The sequence below is a fragment of the Hemitrygon akajei genome, chromosome 8 (genome assembly GCF_048418815.1).
Source record: "Hemitrygon akajei chromosome 8, sHemAka1.3, whole genome shotgun sequence".
In the NCBI taxonomy this organism is placed as follows: Eukaryota; Metazoa; Chordata; class Chondrichthyes; order Myliobatiformes; family Dasyatidae; genus Hemitrygon; species Hemitrygon akajei.
In genome coordinates this window covers 124,115,446-124,130,997 of record NC_133131.1, presented here as the reverse complement: position 1 = coordinate 124,130,997, position 15,552 = coordinate 124,115,446, and the positions used below count along the sequence as shown (strand labels likewise).

Below are 15,552 nucleotides of genomic sequence, written 5' to 3'. Positions count from 1 at the left end.
AGGGTTTTGGCCCAAAACGTCGACTGTACTCTTTTCCATAGATGCTGCCTGGCCTGCCGAGTTCCTCCAGCATTTTGTGTGTGTTGCTTAGAATATTGTGTATAGTTCAGTTTGCCACAAAAGAAATATGAGGCAGCAATAAAACGAATGCCAAAGACATTCACCAGAATATTGCCTGGAATAGTGGGTTTCAGCTGCAAGAGAAGAATAGGTAGACTGCATTTACTCTTACTGGAATGTATGAGACTGAGGGATGACTTAAAAGACATCGATAAAGTTATGAGGAGCATAGAGAGGACAAATAGAATATTTTTCACATGGCAGAGAATCTAGAACTAGAGGGCACAGGTTTAAGATGAAAGGAAAGTAAGTTAAAGGAGACCTGAGGGGAAAGTTTTTCCAAACAGAGGATGATAAGTATCTGGAATGAGCTGCCAGAGGAGCTTGTAGTGGCAAGTACAACTACAATGTTTAAGAGGCATTTGGATGGGTACTTGGGTAGGAAAGGTGTAGAGGGATACGGGCTTGATGCAGGCAAATGGTATATGGGAAATATAATGCAGGTAAATGGGAATAGCATCGATATGCATCATATTTAGCATGGAGAACGTGGGGCTGTGAACCCATTGCTGTGTTGTACAATTCTAAGATTCGGTACTGTTAGAATTTTATTGGCCGCTCTCATTCAAAATTCATTTTATGAGTTAAATAAGCTCATTTAGTGAAATCTGGCTTCATGTTCCTAATCAACCAACTGGCTAGAATGTCCAGGGACATCTCAACTTCTCACTGCTGCAGTCAGAGGTCCCCACCTGTTTCAAAAGGGCTTTAATCATACTGGTGCCCAAGAAGAAGAGCAGGGTGAGCTGCCTTAATGACTATCACCCAGTTGCATTCACATCTAATGTGATAAAGTGCTTTGAAAGGTTGGTTGTAGTTAGAATTAACTCCTGACTAAACAAAGCTGCTACAACTTGCCTACCACAATAAGTCTACCGTGGATGCAATTTCACTGGCTGTCCCCTCAACCTTGGACCATATGGACAACAGCAATAACTATGTCAAGCTCCAGTTTATTGAATACTGATCAGCATTTAACACCATCAACCCTTTAATATTAATCAATAAGCTTCAAAAACTGGGCTTCTGTACCTACCTCTGGATCCTTTACTTCCTCGTCAAGAGACCAAAGTCAACGTGGATAAATAATAGCATCTCCTCACTGACAATCAACACAGATTGATTGTCTATGCTCATGGCTGTGTGACCAGACACAGCTCAAATGCCTTCTGTAAATTACACCACTGCTGTTGGTAGAATCTCAGATGGCGATGAGGAAATGGTGGTGAGGTAGAACGGCAGGTTGAATGGTGTCACAGCAACAAACATGCACACAAAGACCGAGGAATTGATTGTGGACTTCAGATAGGAGAAGACATACCAATCCTCACTGAGGGGTCGGCAATGGAAAGTGTGAGCAGCTTCAAGTCCCGGGTGTTGACTTCACAGGTGATCTGTCCTGGGCCCAATATATTGATGCAATCATGAAGAACGCATGCCAGAGGCTAGAAGTCAGTGGGAGTTTGAGGAGATTTCCCTTTGCTCCTAAGACTTACAAATTCCTAGTGGAGAGCATTCTGACTGGTTGCATCACCTCCTGATGTGGAGGCTCCAATACACAGCACCAAAGAAGGCTGCAGAGGACTGTATGAGGCACAAGTTTCCCCACATGGAGGACAACTTCAAAACCTAGTGCATCAGGAAGACATCATTAAGGACCCTTACCATCGGGATATGCCCCCTTCTCACACCCACCATCAGGTAGGAGGATCAGGAGCCTGAAGACACATGGTCATCATTTTAGGAACAGTTTCTTCCCCGCTACCATTTCTGAACAGTTCATGAAACCTACGAAAACTATCTCAACAGTCCTCTTTTGCATTATTTATTTTCTTATTGCAATTTATCATTTTTATGTAATGCATTGTACTGCTGGCACAAGAACAAATTTCATGACGTACGTCAGTGATAGTAAGTCTGATTCTGACATGCCATCCCACAACCTTCACTGAGCATTCTCTTTAGCAAGAAAATCCTTTCTCAGATAAGGGGCCTAAAACTGCACCGCACACAGTACTCAAGATGTCATCCCAGTAAGGTCCTATACAATTGAAATATAACTTTCCTGCTCCTACATTTGAAACCTCTTGTTTTGAGGTCTTTTCCAAATGCCCGCTGCACCTTATCTTCAACAATAGATGCATAAGTGCTGGCAAGTCCTGTTACATCTTCCTCTTTGCTGATCTGTTTTCATCTTATTTCCAAAGTGGACAGTCTCACATGTAGCCACATAATAATGCATTCACACCATGATATCAACTGCCTAAATTAACCTGCAGCATCTCTTCAACCACCTAAAGATTCATCCTGCTCCTAAGCTCTATGCCATCCACCAATTTAGGGTTATTACACTTAATTTCCTTTCCAAATCATTAATATATAAGTGAACAGCTGGGGTCCCTGTAGTACCCCACTTGCCTCTCAGTGACACCCAGAAAAAGCCCCATTTATTCCAACTCTGTGTTTCCTGGGAGCCAACTAGTTTTCCATTCATATCAATACCTTACTCCGAATCCTGCTTGTTTTTATTGTGCACGTTAATCTTTTATGTGCAACCGTAGAACTTTTTATGTGCAAACTTAGATCTCTTAGAACTTTAACTATACCACATTCACTAGTTTTCCCTTACCTATTCCATGAATTGCATCCTCAATTCCAGTAGATTTATCATGTGTGATGTCCTTTTCATGAATGCATGTTGCCTTTGTCAGATTTTCCAAATCTTCTCCAAGTCCCCCGCTATTACAACTATGATAATAAACTCTAGCATCTATCCTGCCATGATGTCAGCCCAATAATTAATTGTTATTTCTATACCAGATTAAAAAAATATATATATTTGGATTATATTAGCTAGCCTCCAATCCACTGGAATGGTTCCAGAGACTGAGGAATGTTGGAAAATGACCACGAGTGTATCGACTATTTCCAGGGCCACTTTCTAAAGCATTCTTGAATGCAGACTATCAGGCCTTGGGGATTTACAGTAGTTGACATTAATCCCTTCAGTTTCACTTTACATTTATCATTTCAGTACAACATTTCGAAACAAAAATCCTTTAAAATAAGCTTTCACCTAATGTTCACACTCAGTGAATTCCTTTTTTGAAAAATGAGATTCTTCAGTGGAAAAATGTTAACGGTGCCAACTTTTTGTTCCCGTCTCCTTTTTTAATTATTTATTTTCTTACTCGATGGCTGATTGTGTTTTCTCTTGCTTACTTCCACAGGAGAGAAGCAGATTATCAGCAACGTGGGATAGTTTTGCAACTACTGAATGTCTTTCTGCATCATAGAATTGAAAGACAGGTATGTTATGTAGGACTAGATGTTAATATCCCTTATTTGCCATCCTGAGACATGCTGCCTAGACTCTGTGGGGTAGCCAAGTGAGTGGTGGCATCTTCTAGGTTATCAAGTGGGCGCCCTCTTTCCTCAGTGTCTTGTTGATAGGCCCATGACACCTCCAGAGGGTTCAGCAGTGAGTCCCAACGTCCCAGGCTCACCCCCTAGATGCCATTCATTCACTTGGGGGCCCTTCCTCTTCATCCAGAGCCACTGACTACCCTTTTCAGCAGCTCTGGAGAGGTCTTTGATGGCTTGTCGGCGTGTCTTCCCTCACACGCCCAACTCCCGGAGTAGCCTTGATGTTGATGTGGCTACAAATTCTCTGCAGCCTACTTCAACAGGTCGGACCCCTGCTTTCCGGCCACGTTGCTGCACGTCAGCTGCAAGGCCAACATAATAAATGCATACAACAAATGACTATCTGTGCATATATATGTGTCCTTACGTGTTTTCGTCCTATATTGTATAAGCCACAGAGAAGTGTTCAAAGCCTTATGAGGACAGGCATTAATGATGAAATTCAAAGTATCAGCACAAACTTCGTTCAACTGAGGAGAAGAATATTGAAGATTCTCATATCTGGCACAAAACTGTGCCCCCCACCAAAACTACTTAGTGCAGACATGCCAAGGCATGAAACTCTACCCCCTTTTGTTTCTGTATCAAGGCAGTGAAAAAATATCACCAAAGCTGATTCTGAAAAATTCTCCAAATCCACTAGGACAAGCAGACAAGCAAACAAGCAATGTGCCTTTCCAGGCGAAGAGCCAAAGCAATGAGGCCCTGTTTACTCTCAGCTGGCGACTTTGGGCAGCCCGGGTCATTTCCAGCCTGACTTCAGACTCTTGAAAATGAGTCTTGTGTGAGCTCTCATGAGACCAGAATATCAGAGGAGGCGAAAAAAAAATCAGTTGTGTGACCAATATCTCCATGAAGAAATGCAATACCTCCCCCAATTTCTGGTCATTTTAGAGGCCACTCAAAAATGAAGAAACATTTAGAATGATGTAGAGAACTTAAAGTCCATGCATTGGGAGCAAGCACACTGGATAAATGGTGCTAGGAGTTACTACTTCACAACTGTCCACATCCCATCAACGTCTACCTGCCCCATAGAACATAAAACAGTAGAGAACAATACAGGCCCTTTGGCCCACAATATTATGCTGCCTTCCCACATAGCCCTCCATTTTTCTTTCTTCAATGTGCCTAAGAGTCTGTTACACTTCTGCGGCAACGTTGTGGGATCTATGGATGTGGCCCCCATGATCCTGCTGTTCTTCCACACTTCCAAGAAGCCTGCCACTAATCCTGTATTCTGCCTTCAAATGTGACCTTCCAAATGAATCGCTTCACACTCTTCCAGGTTGAACTCCATCTGCCACTTCTCAACCCAGCTCTGCATCCTGTCAATATCCTGCTGCAACCTACAATAACCCTGAACACTATCCACAACTCCACCAACTTTCTTGCCTCTACCACCATCCCTGGCCATGCGTTGCATGCACTTACCACTTTGTGTAGGAAATCTACCTCAGACGTACATTCCTCCAATCACTGTATTATTATTCCCTCTCATATTAGGCTTTATTGCCCTGGGGGAAAAAAGCAGTGGCTGCCCACTCTATCTATGGCTCTTATCATCTTATACACATCTATTAAGTCACTTCTCATCCCACTTCATTCCAAAGAGAAAAGACTAACTTCCTCAAACTTCTCTCAAGCTCTCTAATCTAAGCAGCATCCTGGTAAATCTCCTCTGCACTTTCTCCAAAGATTCCATATCTTTCCTAAAATTAAACAACCAGAACCAAGCACAGTACTTATTTATTTAGAGATAAAGCCCAGAATAGCCCCTTCAAGCCACGTTGCCCAGCAGCCCCCGACAATCCTGATTTAACCCCAACCCAATCGTGGGACAATTTACAATGATCAATTAACTTGCCCAGTATTTCTTTGGACTATGGGAAGAAACTGGAGCACCTGGGGAAAAACCAGGCATTCCCTGGGTTGGACGTACAAACTCCTTACGGAGGACACTGGGATTGAACTCTGAATCTGATGCCCTGAGCTGTAATAGCATTGCGTCAATTACTACGCTTCACTACTCCAAGGGTGGTCTACCTAGACCATTATGGAGCTGCAACATTACTTCACAGCTCTTGAACTCAATCCCCTGATTAATGAAGGCCAACAAACCATATATCTTCTTAATCACCCAGTTAACTTGAGGGACCTAATGACTTGAACCCAAAGGTGCTTCTGTTCATCCGCACTGTTACGAATCCCGCTACCGACCTTGCTTTCCGTAAGAATCCCGCTACCGGCCTTGCTTTCCGTACGAATCCCACTACCGGCCTTGCTTTCCGTACGAATCCCGCAACCGGCCTTGCTTTCCGTACTAATCCCACTACCGGCCTTGCTTTCCGTACGAATCCCGCAACAGGCCTTGCTTTCCGTACTAATCCCACTACCGGCCTTGCTTTCCGTACGAATCCCGCAACAGGCCTTGCTTTCCGTACGAATCCCGCTACCGGCCTTGCTTTCCGTACGAATCCCGCAACAGGCCTTGCTTTCCGTACTAATCCCACTACCGGCCTTGCTTTCCGTACGAATCCCGCAACCGGCCTTGCTTTCCATACGAATCCCGCAACCGGCCTTGCTTTCCGTACAAATCCCACAACAGGCCTTGCTTTCCGTACGAATCCCACAACAGGCCTTGCTTTCCGTACAAATCCCACTACAGGCCTTGCTTTCCGTATGAATCCCACTCCCAGCCTTGCTTTCCGCCTTCAGGTTTGACCTTCCAAAGTGTATCACTTCAGACTTCTTCGGATTGAGACCCATCTGCCATTTCTCAGCCTTGCTCTGCATCCTAGCAATGTCCCATATACAACAACCTTCTCCACCATTCATAATGCCATTCTCTGTGTAATCTGCAAATTTACTAATACAACCTCCCACTTACACATCCAAGTCATTTATAAAATTCAGAAAGTGCAGGTCCCCAGAATAGATCCTTGTGGAACATCACTTCTCCAAGTGTAGTACTAATGAAGGCCATCACACCATGCTCCTTCCTCTCCCTATCAACTTGCTTGCATGGCAACTTTGAGGGATCTGTGGACATCTTCCATACTGCCAAATTAAATCCTGCCATTAACTCCGTTTTCTGTTTTCAAATTCAACCTTCCAAAATGAATCACTTCACACTTTTCTAGGTTGAACTCCATCTGCCAATCTCATCCCAGCTCTGCATCCTGTCAATATCCTGCTGCAAGGTACAACCCTTCACACTACCCACAACTCCACCAACTTTCCTGTCATCTGAAAATTTACTAATCTTCCCTTCCACTCCCTCATCCAAGTAATTTATAATAATCACAAGAAAAGGCACCAGAACAGAATTCTGCAGAATACTACTGGTCACCAACCTCAAGGCCAAACACACTCCAACTACCAACACCTTCTGCCTTCTGTGGGCAAGCTACTTCTGAATTCACACAGCCAAGTACCCCTAGGTCCCATGCCTCGTGACTTTTTGAATGAAACTACTACCTTATTGAACGCCTTACTAAAACTCATATACACCACATCCACTGGTCTGCTTTTATCAATTTGTCCTGTCACTTCCTCAGAAAATTCAGTTAGAATTGTGAGGCACGACCTGCCCCTCAGACCACACTGACTGTCCTTATACAGACTATGCTTCTCCATATACTCATAAATCCTGTTTATAAGAATCATCTCCAATAGCCTGTCTTCCACTCGTCTAAAATTCCTAGGATTATCTTTATTACCTTTCATGAACATAGGAATAACATTTGCTACCTTCCAATCTTCAGGTACCAGTCCTATGAACGGTGAGGATGCAAAAATCATTGCTAAAGGTGTAGTAGTCTCTTCCCACAGTATCCTGGGGTATATATTCTGTTCAGTCCCAGAGACTTATGCATCCAAATGATTTTCGTAATTCCAGCACATCTTCTTTCTAAATATTGACATGTTTCAGCATTTCAGCCTGTTTTACTCTGTCCTCACATTCATCCAGGTCCATTTCACTGATGAATACTGAAGCAAAGTATGCATTAAGGACCTCCCCTACCCTTTCCTACTCCAGGCACATGTTTCCTGATCGGACCTACCCTCACTCTAAACATCCTCCTTTTCTTCATCTATGTGTCGTATGCCTTGTGGTTTTCTTTAATCCTACTCACCAAAGCTTTCTCATGTTTCTTTCACTCTTTCAGACCTTTTTCCCTACCTGTGTCATTGGTAGCAATGTATACCATGACTTCTGGCTGCTCACTCTCCCCTTAAGATTGCTGCAGACCCGATCCCTGACCCTGGTACCTGGGGGGGGGGCAAGGTACTAAACTAAAGTCTCTTTCAAACCCCAGATTTCTATTGAATCTCTTCTCCTACTCCCCATCCCCACCTTCGTTCAGAACTACAGAATCAGAATCAGTGACATTGTGGGTTTCTCCTGTAGGTCATTCCACTCCCCATCTCAAGTTTATTTGTTATTGAGGGGAATGGCCACTGGAGTACTCTGCACTGTCTGCTTATGCCTTTTTCCCCTCTCCTGACTGTTACCCAGCTTCAGTACATGCCTTTTGCAACATAGGTACATCTGCCTCCCTGTAGCTCCTATTGCCTCTTCATTCTCCCATCTCTGGAACAGTTTCAAAACTGTAAATGCATCTGTGTGTTACATTATATTTATTTCCAAAAATCTAACTTGCATAGCATGATCTATTTGGGACAATTTGCAAATTAAATATACTATATATGCCATGAAATGTTGACATTGCCAATAAATAGCCTTTTGTTGACTTTCACCAACATAATAATAGTAACCTTTACTAGTTTTATAAGCAGGAAGAGATAAATGTCTAGACCTGTTTTCAGACCCGCAGACAAAATATGGGTTTCAATGTATGTTATTAGAAACTTTGGGTCTAAGCAAAAAGGCAGAACATGAAATCACAGTAAATTTTAATACAACCTCTCCAAATAAAAGGCAACCCCAATTTTGTTCTCCAGTTGTAGCATAATCAATACCTAATCAAATATTTGATACAGTATATGTCCCCAATAACTACAATCCACTTACTCCATGTGATATTTTGTTATTTCAAAAGTTATGAATCTGTACAGGAAGAACTGTGAAATACAAACAAAATACAAATGGAATTCAAAAGAGAGAATCTGGAAACATTCTTTTGACAATTCTATTTCACAGATTGTAGAAGAGAATTCCTACAGGAGAAAGAGGTGGTTCATTGGCATCAAGACTGCGGGACTGAATTTCCTCATGGCCTTCTTCAGTCCATATTATAGTACATTCCAGAAAACTACACCTCTTGTTCTTTTCTCAATACATTTCCTCTAGTTATTGACCTTTCTGCATGATTCCCATAATTTTTGTAGCTGCGGATTTTCTTTTGTTCTGTCATGACAAATTTCTGAATTATTGCCCCTACTTTATTAAAAAGTAAGTGTACACTATGAAGAGGCAAGGGACATAATAATGAAGCTCCATGAAATCCTTACATCCAGTCACTAAAATTCTCATCAACCATTACCCTTTCCTTGTGCCCACATTGCCAAATTTTAACACAACTTTCTGCATCCCCATAGGCTTTTACTCTCTAGATTAATCTACAATGTTGGATTTCATCATACATCTTATTAAAATCCAAAATCTATATTAAATGCTTCAAACTCTGTAAAGTTTCAAAAAATAAAGTAGCATCATCAGACAAGTCCTCTCTGAAATCCTAGACTTTGGATTCAAAACCTCCCTCTGCAACTGGATCCTTGACTTCCTGATCAACAGACCCCAATCAGCAGCAACATTTCCGCCATGACTCTTCTCAACACTGGTTCCCTACAAGGCCGTTGGCCATGCAGGAACTAAACCATAAAAAAGACATCTAACTAGAATGAGCCTAGGACAGTAGAAGCAAACAAAACAAATGTATTTGCTCTTGCCATGTGCTGGAAGGAGCGGAGGCTGCCATTTTGCAAACTGTTTTGTGAACTAGTTGTGTTCAGAGATAATTGGATTGAAACAATTACAAAGGCACAATGAGACCCATGCCAATAATTTGTTAAACTAGACATCATTTCCAAATAAGAACTTCTTTGTGAGATGTCCTTTGGTAAGCTAGAAGATGCAGGCTTATGAAAAGTGCAGTCTATATCAGTGACTTGAAGAGATCTGGGCCCAACAACTGGCTGACCTGGTTAAACTGATTTTAACTTGTTTATCTCGGGGAAAACAAACAAAATGATATGAGACACGAGTCCTGGCTTGGGAGAAGACCAATAATGTAATACTGCCTTGGAGCTGAGCCAATGAAAAGTGGATATGCATTACGCAGATCAGCCAGACCAATGAAATCGAAATATAGCATCATATAAACAGCACTAACAAGATAAAGATAGATTACAAATTTTACAGATGCAATCAGACCAAAAGTAAATCTATCTTAGTACAAAATGGTCACAATGTTGCTATACTGTAATCGTTAGGGTTTTGTTGGTTAGTTCAAGAACCCAATGGATGAAGGGGAGTAGCTGCCCCTGAACCTGGTGGTGTTGCACTTCAGGTTTCACCAGCTCCTGCCAAAAGGTAATTGCAAAAAGATGACATAGCTCAGATGGTGGAGATCCTTGCCATGAGCAAAGCTTTTACTTCAATGTCAGGAAAGAAGAGTAGCTGTTATTGACTTCAAGAAGGATGGGGGTGCCCATGTTCTACTTTACATCAAAAGAGCAGAGGTCTAGAAGGTTGAAAACTTCAAGTTCCTAAGACAGAACATCACCAATAGCTTGTTCTGGTCCAATTATGTAGATGCTATAGCTAAGGAAGTCCAACAGGACCTCTACTTCCTCAGGAGGCTAAGGAAATTTGGCACCTTCCATTTGACCCTCACCATTTTTTAAAATATGGACTTTTGGCTTCACAATTTACCTCACCATGGTCTTGCATTTCATTATCTACCTACACTCTACATTCTCTGTCGCTTCATACTTTATCCTCATTCTGTTATTGCTTTTCCCTTGTCCAACCTCAATGTTCTAACGCGATGAAATATGGGTGGCATGCCAAGACAATTTTTTATCTTCGTTCATGTGATAATGATAGTGATTGTAGCCGGGTGACCGTCGAATCTTATTCAGTATCGTTAGAAGTGTACTTAGGCATTCATCCGGGTAATATGAGAATAGTTGTCTGTGCCTTTAAGTGGAGATGGTGACTTCATTACGCATGTGCGGGATAGCGGGGAGACCATTTTGCTTTCTGCTGCCGTAGCTGGTAGGGCGTTGGAATCAAGCTCCCCCCCCCCCCCCACCCCAGAGATACTGGGCTGGGTGAGGAAAGGTGAGCATTAATTTACAATATCCATGTGAACTCATTCATGCTTGTTGGCGACTTGAGAAGATCGGTAATTTGACATGTTTTACATGGGGATGCTTTAGATTTTCACGAGTAAAGAACTCGACACTGGTAGCATGGCTTGCTAAGCTCCTCACCGGCCAAGTAGGTCAGTCTTCCTGTAATTTAACTACTAGGCAATATCCTGTAAAAGTTGTGCCAAAATGTACCTTTTGTCTAACTTTATTGTATCGTGACTGATTGTGCATGTAACAGTGTAACGTGAATGTTTAGTCTCTGTTCGGGAGTTCAGCACATGTGTACTAAAAAGTAGTAGACGTCTTAGATGAGACGTATTCGCTTACATTTTTCACTGCTATGTATAAGGCACAGGGTTGGGGGGATTCTAATGTTGTTTGTATTGTGTTCCTTCAGAATTGCCACTACCGTATTAGTTCCATATTAGTTTTGTGCAATTTTCTTTGTATTTTTATACTGCATATGCAATTGGTTGATACACAAGTGTGTGGATTGAAGGTTAAACAGAGATTGTAATGGCAGGACCTGATTGTAAAGTCGTTTGTTTTGTTTTAAGACCCTCTTCTGGCACTTAAACATCTAAAACAGCTAAAGGAATTAAAACCCAAAAAAGTGTTTGTTGTCCTGAGTGTGTACTTTTCCCCAGCCTACAACATAATAATAAACCAAAATCTACCCTTATCAAATCCTTGCTGACTTTTCTTCAGTAACCCATGACCATCTAAATGCCAATTCATGCTGCCCACAAGAAATTCTCTGAAGAATTTGCCTACTGGTCAGTAATTACTCCATTGTTCCCTTTCTCCTTTGCTAAAGAAGATCTCCACATCAAGGACCATTTAGTTCCCTGACACTCTGCCTGCAGAAGAACACTACAGCATCTTCTGCTCTCTCTGGGAGACAGGAGTGCACTTTATCTAAGCCTAGCAACTTATCCACTTTAACAGATAACTCAACCCCTTTATATTTCTTTTCCCTCTCTGCTTCTTCATTGTCAGCCTTTGGGAGGATAGAAAAAGAGATTGCTTCTTGAAAAAAAGAATATAATTGGCTCACCCATGCATTTAGAAGTGGTCTGTTATGACCCAAGTTGAAAAGATTTAACATTATGTACCATCAGGAGAATGCATCATTTTATGGTTTAGAAAAGCTGTCTTTCATAAAAGGCACTTGGGAAATATTGTTTGTAAAACAATTTCAGAACGTGTAACAAAAAACAGGAAATGCCAGAAATACTCAGTATCTAGATTCTAGAAGAATATGTGCAGAGAATTCTGATGAAAGGCCACTGACTCTTTTTCTCTCTCCACAGATATGACAAGTCCTGCTGCATATTTCCAGCATTCTGTTTTTATTTCAGATTTATAGCATCTGCCACTTTATTCCCTCATCCACACAAGTAGTGAATGCCTTCAGAACACCTTTAGACTCCACATGATTTTCAACTTGGAAAAGCTAAGTGTAAATCTTCGTAACAAACCTCTTCAGTGGCAGCACATAAACCTTTGCTTAAATTTTTGTCCTTTTCTCTAATCAAATTATTGTAACAAAAAGGCACAGCAGTTACCATACTTAACTAGTTTAATTCAACACTATTTGTAAATGTCAACTCAGAATAAGTACATTGATCTAATTCAATTGAACAAGCAACAGCTGTGTCCGTTTAGCTGCATTAAGGCCAGTCAATTTGCTGTATAAATATAAAAGCTGCTCTCCTTTGAATGCATTACTTTCTAAGTGCAGATCATTTTAATGTTATGTTCCTTTGATTTAATTGCAAGCAGATTGGACATCTGGCAGCCAATCATATTTTGTATCCTATATCATAAGTTTCACACAGCAACTCATGACATTCCTTTGCCTAGTTTATTTAATTTCGCAAACACTTGGTAGCATCTACTTTAGTGCCAGTAGTGACTGATTCTCCCAAACTGAAGCATCACAATTGGAAGTCCATACAAACAAATCAATTGCTCTTTTTTTTCAAAAATGATGACTGAAGAAGAAGGTTTTTGTATTTGTATCCATTCCATTAGAAAGTATTTGACAAGATCCTGTACAAAGACAAAGTAATAATAAAACCTCAAGGAGTCAAAGCCCCCATTTAGGACCTCACTCTACAACAGAAAAGCAATACAATTTATGAATATGTATAGCTAATCTAAAATTGTTGTGACTAATCCAACTGTTATCTCTTGTATAAGTATTCGAGAGATTAATAACCTTGCCAAAAGATAGCTTAAGTATGTTATTTAGGAAATGTACTAAGATCAGCACTGGGAAAGGACAATGATATTCAATATTGTATTGATTTTATATGATTTATTGCATAAAAGGTAGAAACTTTAAGAAAGAGTTCTGAAAAAATTCCTGCCACGTGACTAGTGAAGCATTTAATTCCTTGGATCTAATGGTCATCAACTTTCTCTCTGTTACATAAAAAAATGTCAGTGCACCGATCAAGATGTACCATGCATTAATTTTAGAGCAGCAGTATTGACAATGATGGGATAGAGGTCAGGGAAGATTTTCTGCTGAGCAGTAAATTGCACAAGCGCACCAGAAATCTATCCTTGGAGCATGCAGTGAAAGGCTATCTCCCAACTCACAGAGGAAAGTCTATGTAGTATTGACAAACATTGAAATATACTCAAACACTATTAAAAATTTAAAATATGATACTTAATCTATTTTTTTTAAGTTAAAATGCATAGGTTGTCTGATCTGATGGAGGTATATAAGATCATGAGAGGCATAAAAAGGATGAAGCCAAGTCGTTTTTATCACAGGAATGGAGTGGAGGGTCGAAAAAAAAGAGGGTGTAGATTTACAATCAGAGGCAAGAGATTTGTAAGGGACATTTGGGGCCCTTACAGTGATGCATATTTGGAATGAGCTGGCAGAAATATTCAGGGAGGTGAACAGATTAGCAACATTCAAAAGCCAGCTGGAATAAGTACATGGATAGGAGGTTTTGAAAAACATAGGCCAAACACAGGCAGATGGGCCTAGCTCGCTCAGCAGTACAGGAGCATGGATTAGCTGGGCCAAGGGGCCTGTTTCCACATTGTATCATCTATGACTAAAAGGTCAGAAGCATATACATTTAAATAATTAAACAGCTACCTTAACTAAATCAAATAAAAAAGATATTCAGCCATTTTCCCCACTGAGTTCAACGTCCCACTGAACTTTCACCAGATCAGCAGCGGATTTCACAGTCTCGTGATTGGAAAACCTAGGACGCCTGCAGTGTAGCACAGGTATTCCTAGAATAGGCATGGTAGGCAGAAAGCTGGCCTGCAGCTTAATTAAGGGCAGATGCAAACAAAACTGACTCTGTTTTGTTGATTCATGAAACTACCAATTAAGTATATAGTCGACCCTCCTTATCCGCAAATCCTGCATGTGCGAATTCAACCAAACCCAGAAGTGCTCTTCCAGCACTTGTCGTTGGAGCATGTACAGACTTTTTTTCTTGTCATTATTCCCTAAATAATGCAGTATAACAACTATTTTACATAGCATTTACATTGTATTAGGTATTATAAGAAATCTAGAGATGATTTAAAGTATACGGGAGGATGTGTGTGGGTTATCGTGGATCAGTATCGAAAAAAATCGGAAGTTCTCTTACTAAGTAAGTCGAAACAGGTACATCCGGTATTATTTAGCGTCAGTTAGTCAATCATTTGTCTTGGTATATAGTATATATTTTACCTTTCTATGCATATAAAGCACTTAAGAACGTATGTTTCAGCGCCGGGCTCGGGAAGTTCCCGAGTTCAATCCGGTGACAGACCACTTCCGAGCGCACTTTCCACCATGCCGGGTTGATGTGGAGGATCAAAAACCCCAAACCCCAAAAATTAAACCACTGCGTTGCTTAGTAGTAATTGTAGCTTTCATTGGGGCAGAGCCTTCCTCACTTTATCCTTTAAAATTGTTCCGATCGTTGATCGACTGTAGCCTAACGCTTTTCCAATGACCGATGGCATTTCACCTCTTTCTGATCACTTTATTATTTCCACTTTATTTTCAATCATTATTGTGATTATTTTCGTGAACAGAAACACTGCGGATTCAGAGCTCCGCCGCCGGGTCCTAATGTCTACCGCACTGAGACAGGTTAAATAAGGTCTGGGGTTCCGCTGGGTCCTAAGGTCCATCATATTGAGACAGGTTGAATAAGGGACTTGAGCATCCGTGAATTTTGGTATCCACGAGGGGTCCTGGAACCAATACCTCGCAGATAAGGAGGGCTGACTGTACCTACATTTTTGGTGACTGTAACTATAAATTGGTATAAAAGTATTCACAATGAAAGACAATTCAAACATTCCATCAGTTGTTAATCTATGGCAAACTAATAGAAATCAGTATAGCACTGCAGGTTTCCCCCTGACATACACATATACATACAGATAGGCAAGTACTTGGGAGTCCGGCGGGATAGATGGGGACGGATCTGCTGGCTGCAAGCAAACTTCACCTGGGTGGTAATGAGGCATTTCTGTATGCCTTAATCACTCTTCCTCCATCCCTTGCCCCAGGACGTAATGATCAGGGGTTGGTTCAGGTCAAGCAGAACCAGGAGCACTGAGTAGGCTGGAAACCTCTCTTCCCATGCCTACTCACTCTTCTGTGATCCTCTCCCA

The 15,552-nt window shown here is 41.3% G+C and overlaps 1 protein-coding gene across 1 annotated transcript in view; it reads right to left on the bottom strand.

Annotated features, from left to right (window-relative positions):
- The window catches only part of itga8 (integrin, alpha 8), a 249,612-nt gene that overhangs the window by 198,991 nt on the left and 35,069 nt on the right, over positions 1 to 15,552 (bottom strand). The window lies entirely within an intron of this gene.